Source organism: Sinohyriopsis cumingii, chromosome 5 (genome assembly GCF_028554795.1).
Source record: "Sinohyriopsis cumingii isolate HCF-2022 chromosome 5, ASM2855479v2, whole genome shotgun sequence".
Classification (NCBI taxonomy): Eukaryota; Metazoa; Mollusca; class Bivalvia; order Unionida; family Unionidae; genus Sinohyriopsis; species Sinohyriopsis cumingii.
In genome coordinates, this window is record NC_142965.1 from 117666240 (window position 1) to 117686104 (window position 19865).

A 19865-nucleotide genomic window follows, 5' to 3' on the forward strand; every position below is an offset into this window, starting at 1 on the left:
CTTAACAAGGGAGTTTAAACATATTGTTCACATGCTCAATTTTCATGATGGGATAGACTGGTAGGCAGCTACGGCAGAATATCGATTTAAAGTGGAGGTATAATTTAAGAAAGCAGTATAGTTAAAAAAATGTATATGTACAAAGACACCATGGTGCGTTTTTTTTTAAAAATATATCGTTAAGTATCGCGCCAATAATTCAGAAATCTATATATGTTACCATGATCTTATCTGAGGCAAAGACTGTAGCTCGGGTAATGTTTTTGGATATCCCGTGAAGTGTGTATTTACTTCCTTGTTCACAGTTGTATTAAAGGCATAATCAAGACTAGGACAATCAAACCAGTTTGAACTGGCTGTTGTCAAGTCATTGTACAGGGAATATCTTTTGCATGTATATCTTAAAGGATTTCATCGAAAGAAATGGTATGTACATATATGATACTGAATGATTACTGTTCATTCTTATAGTTTATTTGATCAACTCTTTAGAATTGTCAAGTAATATGTTGCTTACTGGTTTTTTTAGCCGTGATACTTGTGTGCAAATTGTGACACGAAATCGTTTTGATTGATGGACTGGGACAAAATGGCGACCATCGCATGGATAGTCATTATGAACCTATTACCTTTATAACGTTGGAGAAACGCCATTATGTAGTTTAGCTGGGCAACAATGGTCTCAGCAAATGTTTACTAATTTTAGATCATCAAATAGGTCACTTTAATGCAATTTTTTTTTTCATTGATTCGAATATAATAATATTAAGAATACATGTTACTCATGAATACCTCCTGAACGGCCATTGCGTAACGTGACAGTATCCACTGGTTTTATGATTACACACACAAACACACACACGAACGAGTACATAACCATCATTACGGTGACATATTTCACAGAGCATCAATAGGGTGACATAATGACATCATGTTGTGTTATGTAAATGAAGCACATATTTGTATGTGAATTCATCAAAATATGTTATCATTCCTATTATCAAGATCCGATATTGATGTCTGAAGCAACAAAGCTTATTTTTAAAAGAAAATACATTTGTTGCCACAATACTGCGTTGCCATGCCTACACACAACCGTGACAGTCAAAACTTTCTTATGGCGATCGGATCTGTTATCAATCACAGCAAACAAACCATGATAATAAAATTATATTTTAATATGCATTAAGTTCTGCTTCTTAAAGCTGTATCATAACGTCATCACATCGATTGCAGCGTCCATATGTTGATTATTTCTTTTTTGTTTGGGGGGGGTGGGGGGTGGGAGTGTCATTGGGAGCCGTGTGATGGAAGATATAAGCTGCACTATTATTTGTGTACAATAATAATTATTTAACTCCTTCAGAAGGTATGTAATCATTATATATATATATATATATATATATATATATATATATATATATATATATATATATATATATATATATATATATATATATATGACCCATGAATAGATAAATTACTGTTCCCCTCTCTTATTTCCCATACTGAAGTGACCTAAATGTGATATTTGGTTGAAACGTGAATAACGGGTAGATGATGTTGTAATGGTGTTCAAATTAATTCGGTAATGAATGTAATCAAAGCTTTCTCAGAATTTGCTTTCGACTATATTGTAAAATCATTGATATGCAGTAATAATAATCGTAATTGCTAGTTAGTAAACATGATTTCTATCGTGCAGTACAGTATGAATATACATTTTTGTAAAAGTGTAGTAAAATACGTTGACTTGTAAAAATTATTTGGCAAAATCCAGAATTTTCAGTAGTGGCGACTGCTAGTGAATATAGTTTAGTTTTTTTTTTCTCCCACGAGATAAAATATATCCGTTATTCACTCCGAGCAAGCAAGTGTACTTTATATGCTAAAATGTAATGGCTAGCAAAGTATATATAACGTATTGAAAGCAGATTTCTTACAATTATCCAAGGGATAACGTCAGCGGTTTACCTTTTATATTCTGCTGTGGTTGGTGTACATTCGCACAGAAGATATAGGTAGGCCTAGTAACTTAATTCTGCTTTTCAGGTCAAGGTAAAACAGCAAGTAAATAATGAAGACAAATATTTCCACACTGGTTGAGAGGCGTCTATGTTTATCACTTTCGTGTCTACGTAATTTCCCGGCCGAGTCATACCAAAGACTTATAGAAATGATGTAACAACTGCCTCACTTGGCGCTCAGCATTAAAAGTTTAGTGTTATGACTGGTCGGTCTTGTGTCAGGATAATGTGGCTGGGTGGGACATCATGTTACATGTCTGCCCCTTTGGCCCACTGCTGATTTAGCGCACACATTTTTTTTGTCTTGGTCGGGTGACACACATTTTTACGAATGCGATAAATGCCACATAGTCGGTATATACAATGAATAATACATTGTTGAACAACTCTTTAATTAAAGACGTCACTCTTCTTCAATAAGCGAGAAGTAACAGACATAGTAACGTACGTTAATCCACAAAACACTGAAATACACATCAATATGAGCATGATGCAATCGTTGCTTTACCTTCACTGTACTTAACCGAATACGGCAGCTGCAAAAGGTATATGTGCGATATTTGGACTCCTGAGAAGCGTATACCTTTAAAATATTGCTTTATTTATTCATATGTTTAAAAAGCTCATGCTAATGTAAGAAGAAATATCAATTTATTTCTTTATGAGAAGATTAGACAAAGATTAAAAACTATTTTCACCGAAACTAACCCGAAATTAGGCCTTCAACACAATGCACTTTTTTTTTTAAACCCTAGAGGGTTGTTAGTAGTAAAGGGGGCCATTATAGCCTCAATGGGAATTAGCATTACAGAACCCCCCTGGGCCACTATAGCCTCAATGGAAATTTAACATGGAGAAAAACCCTGGGCCACTATAGCCTCAAGGGAAATTGAACATGGAGAAAAACTCATGGGCCACTCTAGCCTCAAGGGAAATTGAACATGGAGAAAAAACCCTGGGCCACTCTAGCCTCAAGGGAAATTGAACATAAAGAGAAAAAACCCTGGGCCACTCTAGCGACAAGGGGAATTGAACATGGGAATAGAGTGTGGGTCTGTCTAGGGACTAGGGGAATTTAACATATGGAAATTGAACATGGTGGGTCTGTATAGCGTCAAGGGGAATTGAACATGGTGGGATTGTCTAGGGACAATGATGGTAGAGGGTCAAACACAACAGAGACAGAGACATACATGCACTAGTACAAGCGTGAGATTTATATATAAAGCATTACCAAGACCTGAAATCTTGCTGGGGTGTTCAAAAATTTGCATAATTGTAATGATGCTATAAATAGCTATAATCAAGGAAATGCTCAACGACAAAATGGATGTGACTAAAAGTAACGCTAAAATGACGAAATTGTCCCAGAATTTAAAGGAAAATAAACATATCCCCGAAAATTAGGTTACAATGGTTTAGAATAAAATGGATAAAACTACTTACAATATCAACTTGTGTGACGATCAAGGATAAACACCAATGTATCTATTTATAGCTATAATCAGCTAAAATTCCTATGAAATCTCACTATCTATTTATACTACAACTTGTGGGTTATTCCTTTGGAAAATCCCACTATCTTTTTATAGTCTCAGCTTGAGTGACGTTCCTGTTTATGAACTCTAGTATATATGTATAGCTACAACCTGTGGAAATCCCCAAGTCCATATTTATAGTCTCGAAATTTCCAGCGGCAGTGACGTCACTGTACTGAACATTAGGGGATAAATGTCAACAGTGTTGCAAGTGGCTGACCTGAATACACGCTACTGCAGGTAGGTAGGTAGAGTGTATTTGATAGGGATAAAGGGAGTTTTATACGGACAAACAGAGACCAATAGACACACACACACAAACACACACACACACACACACACAACGTACGCACGCAGACATACACACACACACACACACAAACACACACACACACACAACGTACGCGCGCATACTCACACACACACACACACACACACAAACACACAACGTACGCGCGCAGACATACTCACACACACACACACACACACACACAAACAAACAACGTACGCGCGCAGACATACTCACACACACAAACACACACACACTATAAAATAGATAAAATTAGTTACTACTTACAAAATCAACTTGTGTGACGATCGTCGATAAACACCCATGTATCTATTTATAGCTATAATCAGCTAAAATTCCTATGAAATCTCACTATCTATTTATAATACAACTTGTGGGTTATTCCTTTGGAAAATCCCACTATCTTTTTATAGCCTCAGCTTGAGTGACGTTCCTGTTTATGAACTCTAGTATATATGTATAGCTACAACCTGTGGAAATCCCCAAGTCCATATTTATAGTCTCGAAATTTCCAGCGTCAGTGACGTCACTGTACTGAACACTAGGGGATAAATGTCAACAGTGTTGGAAGTGGCTGACCTGAATACACGCTACTACAGGTAGGTAGGCAGAGTGTATCTGATAGGGATAAAGTGAGTCTTATAGGGACAAACAGAGACCAATACACACAGACACACACACACACACACACACACACACACACACACACACACACAACGTACGCGCGCAGACATACGCACACACACACACACACACACACACACACAGAGGGAAGAAGAAAAAACAAACCCCAAATATACTATCAACACAGAAGGGAGATAATACAAACCCCAAATAAACTATCCACACAAACGTACGCGAACGCATACAAACCCCAAATATACTATACACACAACGTCGCTAACGCATACAAACCCCAAATATGCTATCCACACTCGGGAGGAAGAAGAAAAAAACAACCAAATATACGATCTACACAACGTACGCGAACACACACACACACACACACACACACACAGAGGGAAGAGGAAAAAACAAACCCCAAATATACTATCAACACAGAAGGGAGATAATACAAACCCCAAATAAACTATGCACACAAACGTACGCGAACGCATACAAACCCCAAATATACTATCAACACAGAAGGGAGATGATACAAACCCCAAAAAACTATCCACACAAACCTACGCGAACGCATACAAACCCCAAATATACTATCCACACAACGTCGCTAACGCATACAAACCCCAAATATGCTATCCACACTCGGGAGGAAGAAGAAAAAAACAACCAAATATACGATCTACACAACGTACGCGAACACACACACACACACACACACACACACACACAGAGGGAAGAGGAAAAAACAAACCCCAAATAAACTATCCTCACAAACGTACGCGAACGCATACAAACCCCAAATATACTATCAACAGAGAGTGAAGAAGAAAAAGTTTTTGAAAGCACCTAAGCCCTCACCTGCAATGACCAACTCTGCCAAACACCTACACCCCACCCCACCCCCACTCCCAACACTACAAAACCCATTTAACCCGTTATTTTATGGCATCAGTGTGTGATTTAGGAAACATCAAGACACAAAATGATGGATGAATAGACTGACTATTGTTTACCAACTTGCATGCCTAAAGAGCGTGCGTGAAGGAAAACATCCTTCCATTTCAATTCTAACTAAAACATGATCCAGAGGGATAGAGAGAGGTGAAAGAGCACATTTTCATAAAGTGTGAGTAAAAACAAAACACGCCATCCTTATTATACAATGTCAAGACCAAGAGACACTTACGTTTTCTTTCTGGTCTATTCTCTTTTAGAAGGTAGTATGAAATTTCACATCAGGGCCAACGCATCGGCTCACATTGTCAATTTTTCCATTTCCATGTCTTTACTGGCACAAGTTCTTCATCATCTTCAATTTCTTCTTCTTCTGAATCCCTCTTCTCTGTTTCGTCTTGTTTTTTGTTTCTTCTCTTTTCTCGTAGGGCACTCTGAATTCCAGTGTTCTTTCTCCTGACAACGATATTAGGTATCTTGACTTTTGTCTCTCTTTCTTAGACGAAGCAGGTATTCTGGAGACAAATACCCATTTACCTTTGCAGATATAGCAAACTTCATTAGCACTTACACACTTTCGTATGAATCTCATCAAATCAACGACCAAAAGAGTAAGTTTTGTTGCCACTTTCGCATGTGAATTATGCTTTCGTATGACTTTTAGCAAATATTTGACCAGCAGGTCGATCTGTGCTGACTCTTCCATCTTCTTGATCGTTTGAGAGCGGAATGAATACTCTGGCGCTAAGACACTCTCCTTATATACAGGGACCTGCTGCGTATGAAACCTAGTCAAATGTAATTTTGCAATAAGATGAAACGATTTCATTGAGGAGGTAAAAGGCAATGATGTACCGTATCGCCTCACACAAAACCTGAAGTGTTAGTTCAAATCCGTGTCAGCGATTTCGAAGACGACATAACTGGGCTTTAATCAATGCTCTCCAATTATGCCACAAAACCACGAGTCCTGATTCACGCCAAAAGAAATTTCGTTCGGTCCATAAAAATAGTATCACATCTGAGAAACGCAAAAACGAACTTCCAGAAAACTGAGAACGACGGCTTACACCTACAACGTTAATGTATGAGTTCAAGTAGTGCGTAAAACTTAGTCAAATTAAATTTTTATAGTCAAGACGAAACGATCTCTTTTCGAAGAAGAAAGCAGACACCAAGCGACAAGGGCGATCCGTGTCACACAACACTTTTCAAAATGTGTATTATCAGAGGTTTGTTCTAGCGATCTGCACGGTTAAATTAAATGTTGATGTATTTTGCAATAAGACGGACACAATTTCCATGGGATCGCCCATGGTACGATTGTTCGTGCATTAGTTTAATTTTTAAAATTATTTTTTTTATATAAATCGCCTATAGGATAGACCCAGTAAAGCATGGCCATTCTCGTCACTGTCTGAATAGCTACTCAAGTCAATTCGAAGCGAACGCGGTAAGAAAATAAGTATAGCCAATGAAATGGCTTACAACGGGTGATGCATTGTTTTGTTCTAGGACTGTGTGGCATAATAATCCCTATGTTCTTGCGTTGTTACCATTACAGTGCAGACACTGAAATGTGAACTTACAAGCCCTCTTTGTGTGTGTGTTGTACCATTTCCTCTTACCACATCAAAATACTGAGCGTCACAGTATTGGTTCGCGTTTTCAAGCTGACCATTTATTTTATATCTCACTTAAACATTTCGACATAAACACTCACACTCACATCGGTAGAGTCAGAACAGACGTGTTACAGTATTGAGGGTCATGTTATCTTTTTTCTTCTTCAAACTAATAAATTTGGGGTTTGTATGAAGTAAAGAACCGAAAGTACAGTGAAACTCAAGGATGATGACCCAATCTGTCTGTCTATTGATGCGTGTATTTACTTAAGAAGAAATATGACCTCTAAAACACAAAGAGATACGGCAAGCATGATTAGATTAAACAGCGATGTTTTTCCTTCACGCCCGTGTAATTTAGAGTTTCAATCGTCTTTGAAGACAAACTTGATCTCCTTTTGTAGGGCTTGAAATAATAAAAAAAGCTGAAAAATCTTAAGCACTTTGCTATAGATAATTTCATCAACAGACTCAACAACATAAATACCGTTACAACAATAGAAAGCCTTAAATCTTCTATCAAAAAGAAATGCATGAAAAAAATTAAAGATTAACGATAACTAACCAATGAAACCGAATTTAACAAAGGCAATGACATGTGAAGAAATGTCTCTCACTTTGGAAAGGTAGGCGAATGTACTCTGTCATGCACCATCAACCTGAAAAAAATTATAAACAGAGAGAAACCTGAATTCAAAATTCAGTTGTTTTTTTTTTCTTCAAAATTATTTCGTTTCTTTTTTCTTTCTTTTTTGGAACAAATCTAAGCACTAATATAGAGTGGAAAAGGGAAAATGCACATACAAGCTTTGATATTTCTGAAAAAATGAGGGGATATTCCTAACGTTCATAACCACCTATATATGCTTGGACTTGTCTGTGACTTATCCACAAAACAAGATGTACATATTTCTGGTCAAGCTGCAAGTGTGTGCGTGTTTTTGAAAATGGTAAAACTTGGATATACAATTTTCTCGTGACACGTATAAAGTGAAGAGTCTGTGCAAGTGTCAAAAGCCAAAGTCATATAAGTTTTGTATTTTGTACGGCTTGTAAAGATTTCCACTTTAGGAAATGTGAAGTATCACAAGTTATTATCACAAACAGAAGTGGAACATAGGGGCTTGCAAGAAAGAAAATAACCCAGACAGTTGGTGTCATCAAGAGTGCTAGAGACGGTACCCGAACTTGCTTGCTTGCTTACTTGAATTAAAGTGATTTTCGCTCTAATAGAGCATGTATCACTGGTTTAATAACGCACCGCGTGATTTTTAATTACTCCTGGGGAAGGAAAGAGAGCCTCATCCCCCAGGCTTTTATGTACTCACAGACTATTTTTAAATTTAGCCACTCAGGTGTAGGACTAACTAGTCCTTAACAACCTGACTGAAAGGCTTTAAACATGAGTGGGAATTGTCTCACCACACACTCATTTTTCTGTCCGAGCGTGGTAAAGGAGGAAAAAAGGTGCTCAGCAAGACAGCCATGAATGTTAAGTACTCACCAAAACGCTAGCCCGTACCTATTTCAAATCAAGTCGTGTCACCAAAAAAGATGACGTGTACGACATCAAAGGCATTGTCGAACGCAGAATGCCTCAATGCTAACTGGCTAGGTCTGCATTTCTTGCTCCCGCTGCTGTTGCGTATATTTCTTCCCTCCACACCGAGTTCGGGGCCTAATTCTTTAAATTTCGTTGTACCCGAACTTACATTATCCATATTATCACCAACAAAAAAAAGACAAAAACGCACAGACCTAAAAGAAACACTCACTCACTTTTTACAGAACATTACTATTTTTAAAATTTTGATAAGCGACGGAAACGAACAACTTAGAGTCACACTTTCTAACCAAGATAAAGAAATCATGTGCTGATTGACTCACTTCTGTATTTTTTCTTCTAACTGAATAACATATCATAGGCAATGGAATGTTATTTCTTTTCAAGAGTATGGGGTAGCCCTGAAATTTTTTTTGGGAACTTGAAACTATGGCGATCCCTTAGGTTATAAGATGACGGCCTCCTCTGACGACAGGTTTTCTCACAGGATAAGGTCTGCTTCTTCGGAAAAGAGAAGAAGAACTCTTTGGTGTCGATACAACTGTTGACAAAACCTCTGTCAGGTTCATGCTGCTGCTGTTGCTGCTCTCTCTGCTGTTTATGAAGTCTGTACTTCTCCATCCATTCTTCTTTCTCCTTCTTGAATTCCTCCTTGAAGAGCTCTTCTTTCAGGTCTTCAGTGACTTTCAACATTATGATATTGTCTATCTCTTCAGGTCTCGGTATCAGACTTGTCATGACCCTATGCAAATTCACATAGGCTTCGTTCAACTTGGCTAATCTTGAGCACATCTTCGTAGGAAGATAAGTTAACAATGGATGGGCAGACTGGAGACTTCCTCGTTTTTATTGTCAAAGCGCGGACGTGAAGGAAAACATTACTACACGGTTCTCGAGTCGAACCGTTCAAATAGTGTTATGGGAGGGATAGAGAGAAGTCAAAGAGCATGAATCAACATTCTTATAGTCAAACAAAAGACATTTTTTTCTTCAAAATCACTTAACACTAACCAACAACTATAACATTTTTTTAACAATAATCCAACCATATAACATCAAACATTTTTTTTCAAATACCAAACATTTTTTCAATTCACACTCTACTTTAAACAGGGCTGACAACGTTGTGAATGAAATTGTGATTTCCACTGTTGGAAGTCATTAGGCCATTGATGGACACTACGTTTCCTAGCTTGAGACAAAAGATAAGCATAATGGTCACAAAACCATCGATCTACTTTCACATCGTTTCTTGAAGAAGAACGAGGATCAAAATGAGTTACTAAATGTTCTAAGGAACAGCCCAGGCTGCGATGATGCAGAAAATACACACAATATTGTCCGCACACCAAGGAATCTGTGGCTTGTAATTTCACATTATTCAATCGGGTGGTCTGAGCATTTCTTCTCATAAAGTCGATGATATCGTCTTCTAAAGGGGGCAATCCGTACGAATCGAAATATTTCACACATCCTTTATGAGGAAAGTAAACGGCTACCCAGTGGGTTCCTGGGAGATGACTGTCGTCCGTGTAAATGACATAAGCTTGATGGTTTTGAGGTTTGCGATGAGGGAGTTCATCTTTAGCACAGACGACAGGATTCCAAGAAGCAGTGTACGAACTGTGGTTCAAAAGGTAATAAAGTTCTCAGGTATCCATTTTTTTGTTTTTTTCTTCTTCACAGGTAATGATAAGTCATCAATTCGATCCTGACTTTCTGCTTGAAAATGTCTGACAAGTAACCGTTTCTTCGCCTTGTCTCCCAACTCTGATCCAATAGAGCTTCGATGCGATGGATCTCTTGAGTTGTTAATGGAGGACAATAATGTTCACGCAAGCCTTTATACCACTGTTGTAACACGTCTTCTTCCGAGATGAGACTCCAAGCTTGGTCCAGATATTCGTCCAATTTTTCTTCTTGACTCAGCATTAGGCATTTATCGTGTTGAATTTCACTGGGATGATCGTTATGACATCCATAGCAATCTTTCTTGATCAATTCCTTAATTTTTTTCTGTCAAGACTATAGCATAACAGGAAACTATATGTGATTCTTGTTCTGGCCATCTAGACTTCATCATGATGACTTCTTCGTCTTTGTCTTGGGGTTCTCCTTCCTCAGGATCTTCACATTCCATGTCCAAAGAATCCCTACTATATAAACATTGATAAAAGTCTTCCATGACTTCTAATAGTGTAGAATGACTTCTCTCAAACTGTTGGTTTATATCGTATTGTCAAATTCAGCATACAGGAGGACGTTCACCGTATTATCTGCGCGTAGATTTTCTGCAAACTGAAATTCCACACGCATCTGGCCTGTTTTTATAGGGTGAAAATGTCACTCGTCGCTGTCTTGACTTAAAATTCGTTAGAGAACCGTTTTCGAAAATGGAGTTTCACTGTAACTATCCCTTTGGAGAATGGAATATTTTGTCCCAGATAGCAATGTTGACAGTGTCTAAATACGACTTACTGACCGGTAAATAGTGAGGATGTACAAATTCACGGTGTACGTGATAGGTGTTTGCACCTTCCTGGTCATTGTTTGTGGTACTATCCACTTTGAAAGGAATGACACGCAGTAACGGCACAGAGGTGTGTCCCACTACGTTGTACTCCACCACATCGGAATAGACAAAGATCAAATTAAGTCCTTGGTTCAGTTCTACCGGGTTTCCAAAAGCTCTGTAAAAATCCGTATTACTTTTGATCTTGAGGCTCAAATTGTTTGCGACCATTTCTGCATGTCCACCCAAAATTTCAAACAAACTACCATTGAACCTGAGGGACAGTGTGTCCGTATCTTGAAATTTGATCCTGAGACGATGAGCCACTTTATGGTACTCAATCTTCACACTTTTTTTTGGCTCTGTTCAGTGCTTTGCCAAAGGCTAAGTTGAACCTGTCCGCAATAGTGTCCACCAAATGTTCACCACTAAACTAATAACCTGAAGGAATTTTCAAGGTGTAGATAATGAAGGCTGGATTGCTGGCTGGTCTTGTGTCCCCTAAAAACCCGATTTTATTGATTTCTTCCTCCAATTGGGCATTCAGGATTTCCACCTCGAAAGTGTTTTGCTTTTCGGTGATGTTTTTGATTTGTGTTGGGTGAATGATTTCCACTAAAGCCACTTCGCAATGGGCTTCGTGATCTAAGGGGATGGTCTGAGGTAATTTGACCGTGTAACAGCACAACGTGTTGTTGGGAAACACCTCCATGGAACTGTCACTGGGTAAGGTTAAGTAAAATTGGTTGTTATTGCTCATAATTCCAGAGTTCTGTGGCTCTCTGAGGGGTTACTGGAAGTCAGAGGAGTGTCTCCGCCCAAAATGGAGTTGTTGTTGGAGTGGTGGCTGGCACTGACACTGGACACAAGGTTCCCGTGGTTCCCGTTCGAGGAGAATTTCAGGGAGGGATTAGGAAGCAGGTAATCGATGCAGCTGCTCAATACAATGGTCCACAATTGTTTGTCTCCTTGTTGCAAACTCAAATTGGCAATGGCTGCCCCGATGACACAATACACCATGAAGTTTGGGAGGAAAAGACGATTTGCATTTTAGGCACACGTTCTCTATACCTCACCCACAAGGGTTGTTTTTGTAAATCTTGCAGAGAAGAATTGGGTCAAGGAGTGATCGCAGTAGCTGAATCTGTGTGAAAGGGAATGATGGTCACTTCTTTTTATAGTCGATGACGTGCGAAGCGTCGATCCAAGAATGATAACTGGTCGGATATCCTTTCCAACGTACTTTGACTTCTTTGACACGTCGTTTGCCCACTTTACGGTTTCTGCCAGTTAGCACTCCACCCACCTCGAGAACACAAATAACATCTAGTCAACAGCCGACTATACCTAACAATCAACCCGTCCCGGAAAGAATGGTGGCAAAACAAAGGTCCAATTATGTTAGACAAACGGTATGGCAAACTCAAATGTAATTATCGGAGGCACTACGTTCTTTTCTCACTCCGATACTACAGGCAATCTCAGCTGAAATAACAACCACAACAACAATAACAGCGACAGACACCATAGCAGCGGATTTGAAACTATCTACCTCAACTGAAGAATTAGTATCAGAACCAGAAGAGGAAATTGAGGCGGTTGAGGAGGAGGAGGGGGATGCTGACCCTCGTTGAAAAGTACACCGAAATGGGGCTAGATCAAGCATTGTATGACGTCAACATAGCAGGGCAGTTTATTAGAGCCATACAATACGTTGCCTACAGATCTCTAGACACCTTTAAACCAAGACCTTCTCAATGGGGATTAGGGGTCAGAGTTCTTCCCCAATTCTACAGACAAACCTACACTGGATACCCCCTCAGTCAACTGGTAGAAGCCGCTGCTTACATTACCGCCCATCATGGCTACGCATTTCCTGATATCAAGAATCATGAGACTAGGAGTGCGGGAAAGAACGTGAAAGCAAAAGAGAGACGTGTTACCTTCTAACAGAAAAAACAGACTTTTTTTAGGGCTCTAAAAGATTGCTTTTTATTAAATAGGGAACCATATTTGGCTTGGTATCCCTCCTTGACTAAACTATTCTCGAAACAAACTTGACCCATTGGAACACTGCAACAAACTTAACTTTTTAAACCTAACAGTGACCAAACTGGTATATGTCGCTTAGACATAATAATTTAAATAAGATCAGTATGGCTATTTTTATGTACACTAAGTACTAATATTAGACAGATATGTTAGGAAATTTAACAGACTCGTTAGATTTGAACTAATTGCACAGGTGGTTAACACATTATTGGTACTTATTATTGTCGACTAGCAAAAAACGGGACTTGATTTGAAATAAGTACGGGCTAGCGTTTTGGTGAGTACTTAACATCCATGGCTGTCTTGCTGAGCACCTTTTTTCCTCCTTTACCACGCTCGGACAGAAAAATGAGTGTGTGGTGAGACAATTCCCACTCATGTTTAAAGCCTTTCAGTCAGGTTGTTAAGGACTAGTTAGTCCTACACCTGAGTGGCTAAATTTAAAAATAGTCTGTGAGTACATAAAAGCCTGGGGGATGAGGCTCTCTTTCCTTCCCCAGGAGTAATTAAAAATCACGCGGTGCGTTATTAAACCAGTGATACATGCTCTATTAGAGCGAAAATCACTTTAATTCAAGTAAGCAAGCAAGCAAGTTCGGGTACCGTCTCTAGCACTCTTGATGACACCAACTGTCTGGGTTATTTTCTTTCTTGCAAGCCCCTATGTTCCACTTCTGTTTGTGATAATAACTTTCCTAAAGTGGAAATCTTTACAAGCCGTACAAAATACAAAACTTATATGACTTTGGCTTTTGACACTTGCACAGACTCTTCACTTTATAAGTGTCACGAGAAAATTGTCTATCCAAGTTTTACCATTTTCAAAAACACGCACACACTTGCAGCTTGACCAGAAATATGTACATCTTGTTTTGTGGATAAGTCACAGACAAGTCCAAGCATATATAGGTGGTTATGAACGTTAGGAATATCCCCTCATTTTTTCAGAAATATCAAAGCTTGTATGTGCATTTTCCCTTTTCCACTCTATATTAGTGCTTAGATTTGTTCCAAAAAAGAAAGAAAAAAGAAACGAAATAATTTTGAAGAAAAAAAAAACAACTGAATTTTGAATTCAGGTTTCTCTCTGTTTATAATTTTTTTCAGGTTGATGGTGCATGACAGAGTACATTCGCCTACCTTTCCAAAGTGAGAGGCATTTCTTCACATGTCATTGCCTTTGTTAAATTCGGTTTCATTGGTTAGTTATCGTTAATCTTTAATTTTTTTCATGCATTTCTTTTTGATAGAAGATTTAAGGCTTTCTATTGTTGTAACGGTATTTATGTTGTTGAGTCTGTTGATGAAATTATCTATAGCAAAGTGCTTAAGATTTTTCAGCTTTTGTTATTATTTCAAGCCCTACAAAAGGAGACCAAGTTTGTCTTCAAAGACGATTGAAACTCTAAATTACACGGGCGTGAAGGAAAAACATCGCTGTGTTTAATCTAATCATGCTTGCCGTATCTCTTTGTGTTTTAGAGGTCATATTTCTTCTTAAGTAAATACACGCATCAATAGACAGACAGATTGGGTCATCATCCTTGAGTTTCACTGTACTTTCGGTTCTTTACTTCATACAAACCCCAAATTTATTAGTTTGAAGAAGAAAAAAGATAACATGACCCTCAATACTGTAACACGTCTGTTCTGACTCTACCGATGTGAGTGTGAGTGTTTATGTCGAAATGTTTAAGTGAGATATAAAATAAATGGTCAGCTTGAAAACGCGAACCAATACTGTGACGCTCAGTATTTTGATGTGGTAAGAGGAAATGGTACAACACACACACAAAGAGGGCTTGTAAGTTCACATTTCAGTGTCTGCACTGTAATGGTAACAACGCAAGAACATAGGGATTATTATGCCACACAGTCCTAGAACAAAACAATGCATCACCCGTTGTAAGCCATTTCATTGGCTATACTTATTTTCTTACCGCGTTCGCTTCGAATTGACTTGAGTAGCTATTCAGACAGTGACGAGAATGGCCATGCTTGACTGGGTCTATCCTATAGGCGATTTATATAAAAAAATAATTTTAAAAATTAAACTAATGCACGAACAATCGTACCATGGGCGATCCCATGGAAATTGTGTCCGTCTTATTGCAAAATACATCAACATTTAATTTAACCGTGCAGATCGCTAGAACAAACCTCTGATAATACACATTTTGAAAAGTGTTGTGTGACACGGATCGCCCTTGTCGCTTGGTGTCTGCTTTCTTCTTCGAAAAGAGATCGTTTCGTCTTGACTATAAAAATTTAATTTGACTAAGTTTTACGCACTACTTGAACTCATACATTAACGTTGTAGGTGTAAGCCGTCGTTCTCAGTTTTCTGGAAGTTCGTTTTTGCGTTTCTCAGATGTGATACTATTTTTTATGGACCGAACGAAATTTCTATTGGCATGAATCAGGACTCGTGGTTTTGTGGCATAATTGGAGAGCATTGATTAAAGCCCAGTTATGTCGTCTTCGAAATCGCTGACACGGATTTGAACTAACACTTCAGGTTTTGTGTGAGGCGATACGGTACATCATTGCCTTTTACCTCCTCAATGAAATCGTTTCATCTTATTGCAAAATTACATTTGACTAGGTTTCATACGCAGCAGGTCCCTGTATATAAGGAGAGTGTCTTAGCGCCAGAGTATTCATTCCGCTCTCAAACGATCAAGAAGATGGAAGAGTCAGCACAGATCGACCTGCTGGTCAAATATTTGCTAAAAGTCATACGAAAGCATAATTCACATGCGAAAGTGGCAACAAAACTTACTCTTTTGGTCGTTGATTTGATGAGAGTCATACGAAAGTGTGTAAGTGCTAATGAAGTTGCTATATCTGCAAAGGTAAATGGGTATTTGTCTCCAGAATACCTGCTTCGTCTAAGAAAGAGAGACAAAAGTCAAGATATCTAATATCGTTGTCAGGAGAAAGGACACTGGAATTCAGAGTGCCCTACGAGAAAAGAGAAGAAACAAAAAACAAGACGAAACAGAGAAGAGGGATTCAGAAGAAGAAGAAATTGAAGATAATGAAGAACTTGTGCCAGTAAAGACATGGAAATGGAAAAATTGACAATGTGAGCCGATGCGTTGGTCCTGATGTGAAATTTCATACTACCTTCTAAAAGAGAATAGACCAGAAAGAAAACGTAAGTGTCTCTTGGTCTTGACATTGTATAATAAGGATGGCGTGTTTTGTTTTTACTCACACTTTATGAAAATGTGCTCTTTCACCTCTCTCTATCCCTCTGGATCATGTTTTAGTTAGAATTGAAATGGAAGGATGTTTTCCTTCACGCACGCTCTTTAGGCATGCAAGTTGGTAAACAATAGTCAGTCTATTCATCCATCATTTTGTGTCTTGATGTTTCCTAAATCACACACTGATGCCATAAAATAACGGGTTAAATGGGTTTTGTAGTGTTGGGAGTGGGGGTGGGGTGGGGTGGGGTGTAGGTGTTTGGCAGAGTTGGTCATTGCAGGTGAGGGCTTAGGTGCTTTCAAAAAACTTTTTCTTCTTCACTCTGTGTTGATAGTATATTTGGGGTTTGTATGCGTTCGCGTACGTTTGTGAGGATAGTTTATTTGGGGTTTGTTTTTTCCTCTTCCCTCTGTGTGTGTGTGTGTGTGTGTTCGCGTACGTTGTGTAGATCGTATATTTGGTTGTTTTTTTCTTCTTCCTCCCGAGTGTGGATAGCATATTTGGGGTTTGTATGCGTTAGCGACGTTGTGTGGATAGTATATTTGGGGTTTGTATGCGTTCGCGTACGTTTGTGTGGATAGTTTATTTGGGGTTTGTATCATCTTCCTTCTGTGTTGATAGTATATTTGGGGTTTGTTTTTTCCTCTTCCCTCTGTGTGTGTGTATGTGTGTGTGTGTGTGTGTGTGTGCGTATGTCTGCGCGCGTACGTTGTGTGTGTGTGTGTCTGTGTGTATTGGTCTCTGTTTGTCCCTATAAAACTCACTTTATCCCTATCAGATACACTCTGCCTACCTACCTGCAGTAGCGTGTATTCAGGTCAGCCACTTCCAACACTGTTGACATTTATCCCCTAGTGTTCAGTACAGTGACGCCACTGACGCTGGAAATTTCGAGACTATAAATATGGACTTGGGGATTTCCACAGGTTGTAGCTATACATGTATGCTAGAGTTCATAAACAGGAACGTCACTCAAGCTGAGGCTATAAAAAGATAGTGGGATTTTCCAAAGGAATAACCCACAAGTTGTATTATAAATAGATAGTGAGATTTCATAGGAATTTTAGCTGATTATAGCTATAAATAGATACATGAGTGTTTATCGACGATCATCACACAAGTTGATTTTGTAATTAGTTACTAATTTTATCTATTTTATAGTGTGTGTGTGTGTTTGTGTGTGTGAGTATGTCTGCGCGAGTACGTTGTTTGTTGTGTGTGTGTGTGTGTGTGTGTGAGTATATCTGCGCGCGTACGTTGTGTGTGTGTGTGTGTGTGTGAGTATGTCTGCGCGCGTACGTTGTGTGTGTGTGTGTGTGTGTTTGTGTGTGTGTGTGTGTATGTCTGCGTGCGTGCGTTGTGTGTGTGTGTGTGTTTGTGTGTTTGTGTGTGTGTGTCTATTGGTCTCTGTTTGTCCGTATAAAACTCCCTTTATCCCTATCAAATACGCTCTACCTACCTACCTGCAGTAGCGTGTATTCAGGTCAGCCACTTGCAACACTGTTGACATTTATCCCCTAATGTTCAGTACAGTGACGTCACTGACGCTGGAAATTTCGAGACTATAAATATGGACTTGGGGATTTCCACAGGTTGTAGCTATACATATATACTAGAGTTCATAAACAGGAACGTCACTCAAGCTGAGGCTATAAAAAGATAGTGGGATTTTCCAAAGGAATAACCCACAAGTTGTAGTATAAATAGATAGTGAGATTTCATAGGAATTTTAGCTGATTATAGCTATAAATAGATACATTGGTGTTTATCCTTGATCGTCACACAAGTTGATATTGTAAGTAGTTTTATCCATTTTATTCTAAACCATTGTAACCTAATTTTCGGGGATATGTTTATTTTCCTTTAAATTCTGGGACAATTTCGTCATTTTAGCGTTACTTTTAGTCACATCCATTTTGTCGTTGAGCATTTCCTTGATTATAGCTATTTATAGCATCATTACAATTATGCAAATTTTTGAACACCCCAGCAAGATTTCAGGTCTTGGTAATGCTTTATATATAAATCTCACGCTTGTACTAGTGCATGTATGTCTCTGTCTCTGTTGTGTTTGACCCTCTACCATCATTGTCCCTAGACAATCCCACCATGTTCAATTCCCCTTGACGCTATACAGACCCACCATGTTCAATTTCCATATGTTAAATTCCCTTAGTCCCTAGACAGACCCACACTATTCCCATGTTCAATTCCCCTTGTCGCTAGAGTGGCCCAGGGTTTTTTCTCCATGTTCAATTTCCCTTGAGGCTAGAGTGGCCCAGGGTTTTTTCTCCATGTTCAATTTCCCTTGAGGCTAGAGTGGCCCATGAGTTTTTCTCCATGTTCAATTTCCCTTGAGGCTATAGTGGCCCAGGGTTTTTCTCCATGTTAAATTTCCATTGAGGCTATAGTGGCCCAGGGGGGTTCTGTAATGTTAATTCCCATTGAGGCTATAATGGCCCCCTATACTACTGTTGTTGTCCCCATCACTATGAAAGCAATAGTTTAGAACATTTGGAAATTGAGATGATTATTGCTTGCCAGGCTAATGGAATAGTTTCTAAACAAAATATGTCTGACTGTAAAAGAAGAGAAGAGAAATGGGTCGTGAAAAATTAGGCCTGAGGCATATTTCGATCAAATACACGATGTGACCCAATATACGTTTCTCACACTCCAACTTTGACCTTTGTTTGCGGAACTGATATATACACTCGTTTGGTCTTTATTCCATTCTCAAAAAACACGTGTCACTGAACAATTTACTGTGATATTCATTATCACCGTTAGTATTTGACTGGATATTAGTGGTTTACATGCTACATGTACGAATCAGAGATGCTGCCAGGATGCGCGAATGCGGGAATAACGCAAAATTTGTACGAATTCACACACGTGGGGAATAATGATGCACGAAGACTCCCGCGTATTAATCTAAAGTCGCGCATATAAAACAGTATTCTATGCAGTATACAATGTTTACTTAACCGTTAAGCCTTAATGTTCTTGTCGCGACATAAATCGTGCAGAGGTTCGGTAGCGCTTGTCGGGACATCTGCTTCCTTTTAGGTAGATAAATGTTAACACATCTGGGTTCTTTGGCTGCAAATGAATGTTTGCTAAGTTAAATATACTGGGCTTAGGAACAAGCATTCTGTCGTAGTTAGAACATTGCATCAAGGAAGTTTTACAAATACGTGTTTAAAATACGGGCTGCCTACAATAACAAACTGGCTGATTCACAACGTAGTTCATCTTTAGATTTCTCGTTCTTTCGGCACAATGTTTGATGGTAGCGACGATGACAATCATATTAAAATTATGAACTATATCAGATTATCTGAGCTGAGAAAATGTTAATAAAGATACTGGTAATTGACTTTGAACCCAAAATGATGAGCTGTGGAAAAATGTACGTCACAACCATAAAGAACAGTTTCTCA

General features: G+C 38.7%; 1 protein-coding gene across 2 annotated transcripts in view; it reads left to right on the forward strand.

Annotated features, from left to right (window-relative positions):
• Positions 1 to 369: 369 nt before the first annotated feature.
• LOC149800055 (uncharacterized) overlaps positions 370 to 19865 on the forward strand; it is a 323160-nt gene continuing 303664 nt past the window's right edge. For both annotated transcript variants that reach the window (XM_089959611.1, XM_089959612.1), the window contains exon 1: positions 370 to 426. The gene's annotated coding sequence lies outside the window, so the exon portion shown is untranslated. The remainder of the gene's footprint in view (positions 427 to 19865) is intronic.